The sequence below is a fragment of the Mustela putorius genome, unplaced genomic scaffold (genome assembly GCF_011764305.1).
Source record: "Mustela putorius furo isolate JIRA1106 unplaced genomic scaffold, ASM1176430v1.1 tig00000198_pilon_pilon_pilon, whole genome shotgun sequence".
In the NCBI taxonomy this organism is placed as follows: domain Eukaryota; kingdom Metazoa; phylum Chordata; class Mammalia; order Carnivora; family Mustelidae; genus Mustela; species Mustela putorius.
Genome location: NW_025421311.1, coordinates 7,850,126 through 7,854,229, shown reverse-complemented (window position 1 = coordinate 7,854,229; position 4,104 = coordinate 7,850,126). Strand labels below are relative to the sequence as shown.

Sequence of the window (4,104 nt, the reverse complement as noted above, 5' to 3'; positions counted from 1 at the left end):
CCCAGAAAATTTCATTGCCCATTTCATGTTGCCGTTCAGCCTTTTTCTTTAGAACAAAGAAGCTCCCAGCAATTTCTCTGAAAGTTTGGTGTTGGGGTGGAGGGGGCAAGGGTGGGGTGGGAAGGAGGAGTCTGGCCAGGACCTGCTGTAGCAGCTTAAAGTTTTACCAGCCTCTACTCTGTTTGAGGAATTGAGATTTACTTGCAGTATATTACCATACCTGAAATAATTTACAATTGCCCCCTAGAGAATAAAATACTTAGGAATAAATTTACCAAGGAGGTGAACGACCTATACTCTGAAAACTATAAAACATTAATGAAGAAAATTAAAGATGACATAAACAAATAGAAAGATATCCCATGTGCATGGATGGGAAGAACAAACACTATTAAAATATTCATACCACTTAAAGCAATCGGCAGATTCAGTACAATTCCTATCAAAATACCCTAGTTTTTCACAGAGTTAGAACAAATAATCCTCAAATTTGTATGGAACCACAAAGGACCCCAAACAGTCAAAGCATTCTTGAAAAAGAAGAAACCTAGAGGTATCACAATCCCAGATTTCAAGATATTCTGCAAAGCTGCAATAATCAAAACAGTAATCAAAACAGGCACAAACATAGACACATAAATCAATGGAACAGAACAGAGAGCCAGAAACAAACCCATGCTTATGTGGTAAATTAATCTGTGACAAAGGAAACAAGAATATACAACAGGGAAAAGATAGAATCTTCAATAGATGGTGCTGGGAAGACTGGACAGCTACATGCAAAAAGCATGAAATTGGACCACTTTCTTACACCATACACAAGAACAAACTCAAAATGGATTGAAGACCTACATTTAAGACATGAAACCATAAAAATCCTAGAAGAGAGCACAGGTAGTAATGTCTCTGACATTGGCCATAGCAACATTTTTCTAGATATGTCTTCTGAGGCAAGGGAAACAAAAGCAAAAATAAACTATTGGGACTATGTCAAAATAAAAAGCTTTCACACCGGGGCACCCGGGTGGCTCAGCTGGTCAAGGCTCTGACTCTTGGTTTCAGCTCAGGTCATGATCTCATGGGTCCTGAGAATGAGCCCTGAATTGGGTGCTCTGCTCAGCGGGGAGTCTGCTTGAGATTCTCTCCCTCTGCCCCTCCCCCCACTCACACACATTCTCTCTAAAATAAAAAGATAAATCTTAAAAAAAAAGTTTTCTCACAATGAAGGAATCTATCAACAAAACAAAAGGCAACCTACTGAATGGGAGAGGATATTTGCAAATGATATATCCAATAAGGGGGTTAATACCCAAAATATATAAAGAACTTATACCAACAACAAAAAATAATCTCATTTAAAAAATGGGCAGAGGACTTCAATAGACACTTTTCCAAAGAAGACAGATGGCCAACAGACACATGAAAGGATGCTCAACATTGCTAATGATGAAGAAAATGCAAATCAAAACCACAAGATATTACCTTACACCTGTCAGAATGGTTAAAATCAAAGGGACAAGATAGAACAAGTACTAGAGAGGATGCGGGGAAGAAGGAACTCTTGTTCACTATTGGTGGGAATGTAATTGGTACAGTCACTGTGGAAAACAGTATTAAAAACAGAAATATCATACAATCCAATAATTCCACTACTGGGCATTTAACCAAAAACAAAAACAAAAACCCACCACCTGGAAAAGATATAGGCAGGCACCCTTATGTTTATTGCAGCAGGATTTACAATCACCAACATGTGGAAGTGGCCTAAGTGTCCTCTGATAAGTGAACAGATAAGAAAGATGTGGTGTGATGTGTGTGTGTGTGTGTGTGTGTGTGTGCATGCATGTGTGTATAATATATATATAATATGCATCCCTAAAAAATGATGAGATCATGCCATTTGGAACATTATGGATGGACCTAGAGGGTATTATGGTAAATGAAATAAGTCAGACTAAGAAAGACAAATGCCAATGTTTTCACTCATATGTAGAATAAAAAAAGTTTTATTTATTTATTTGACAGAGAGAGATCACAGGTAGGCAGAGAGGCAGGCAGAGAGTGAGAGGAGGAAGCAGGCTCCCCGCTGAGCAGAGAGCCCGATGTGGGACTTGATCCCAGGACCCTGAGATCATGACCTGAGCCGAAGGCAGTGGCTTAACCCACTGAGCCACCCAGGCGCCCGATTCCAGTTCCTCTTATGGAATGAAAGGCATCATGGGGATGAAAGGCCCAGCTCAGGGAATACAGTGACTGATATTCCAATAGCATCGCCTGCACGGATCACAGCTGCACTTGTGGAGAGCACAGCGTAACACAGAAGTGGAATCACTATGTTGTATACCTGAAACCAATGTCATACTGCGTGTCAGCCATACTAAAAAAAAAAAAAAAAAAAAAAAAAAATTAAAACATAACAAAAACCCAGAAGCCAAATACATAAATAAAGTTCCTAGAATCATGATGCTATCCTCAATATCATTCGACATGAGTTGGATTTTCACCTGTAGGTTGCTAAGCAAACAACTATCATTATTATTCTTTTTCTACCACACCCTTGATTTAGAACCAGAATTCGATAGCAATAAAAGAGGCTTGATTTAAATTTATAGTAGGATTGCTCACTTAGACTTGGAAGGAACCATAGAAATCAAGATCCAACTGCATACTTGGAATTGTGGGCAAGATATACTGTGTGTGTGTGTGTATGCACATACCCCTTAGAACTCGGCCCGCAGCTTTCTTCATAAATTCTACATCCAGAAAATTTTAATAATAACTTACTTGGTGCTGCATCCTCCTTTAACAGACCAGCAGTATGACGTCTGGAGAAACCATGTTCTTCTCTGGATTATTCTCTTCCTTCTGCTGCTCCTCTTGCTCCTTTCTCTGCCTCTTCCACCTCACCGTTTTTCTCTTCCTAAAGTGACAAAGGTGCACAGTTTGAATTTTGCATTGGTTTAGTGAATGTTAAACAAGAGTGTTGAGTTCCACAGGTGAGGCCCAGTTCAGACAGAGAGTGGGAATGATGTCAGAAGGGCACGTGGGCTCACAGGGAAGTTAGAGGATCAAGAAACAGGCAAATGATCTCAGAAACACACTGGGGGTTTTGGTCACTGATGATTGCAAAGGCCCTGGTCAGCCGGCAGTCAGGATCGCGTGTGTTCTTAATGTTTCCTAGGCCACTAGTTGCCTTGGTGAGCAAGCTTCCCTTCTACCCCCAGGAGTGAAGGAAATCAGCAGCTGCTGAGGTCAGGTGCCCCACCCCCGGTCGGGTGCCCCTCCCTGCCCCCCCATGGTTTACCAGGGACAGAATGAGACAGGAAAGCTTGGCAAGTTCTCAGAGCTCCTGCCTGAGTTTGACTCTGCCATCCTCCTCCCCCAAGAAGGAAAGGTGTACTATACTCACCTTGATGGGGTAAACACAGTGTGCTTTCATTTGTGATGTTCTATCACGTGCTGCTGTTTGTTTGAAACCTTGAAGTCTCTAAGCATGGACTTTGGAGTCAGACGCCAGTATGTCTTAGCAGTGGTTCCAACACTGCTGGCCTTGGGCTAGACTCCTAATCTCTTCAGCCTTTGGTTTCCTCATGTGCAAAATGGCCACCACAGTAATGCACATTTCAAGGGATGGTTATATGAGTTAGAGAAACAAAGGCACATAATGTGTCTGATGTGGAGTCTAACATGGTCATGGCTTCCAACTACCTCTCCTCCAGCCTTTGGCTCTGTTCTGACAACACAGACTGGCTCAGAATGTAGAGAATGTTGAAAGGAAGGAAATTTTTTGTGTTCTTCACTCTAGACTTAAGAATATAAAATGGTATTTAAAAAAATATTCAAAACTCATTTACTCTTTGTTTTTTATTGAGCTTCTTAGGTGACTCTGGAGAGGGTCAGCCAGGAAATTTGGTGTCACAACACCCACAGGTAAAATGAACCTCATGATTTTAGTGAATGCATAAAGCAGCATTTCCTCAGTGTAAGGGCCTATTTAGCCAGAGCAGCTCCATCTGGTTAAACAGTGATTTTGTTGTTTATACAGTAAAACTTAAACTGTCCATGCCCCTCTTCCTCCAGGGGACTTACTTAAAAACAAGTCCC

The 4,104-nt window shown here is 41.2% G+C and overlaps 1 long non-coding RNA gene across 1 annotated transcript; it reads right to left on the bottom strand.

Annotated features, from left to right (window-relative positions):
- Positions 1–2,067: 2,067 nt before the first annotated feature.
- On the bottom strand, positions 2,068–3,272 carry LOC123391319. Its single transcript, XR_006605967.1, has 3 exons — positions 3,054–3,272; positions 2,785–2,920; positions 2,068–2,377 (listed from the first exon to the last, which is right to left on the bottom strand). It is a non-coding gene; the product is annotated as an uncharacterized LOC123391319 (long non-coding RNA).
- Positions 3,273–4,104: the final 832 nt, after the last annotated feature.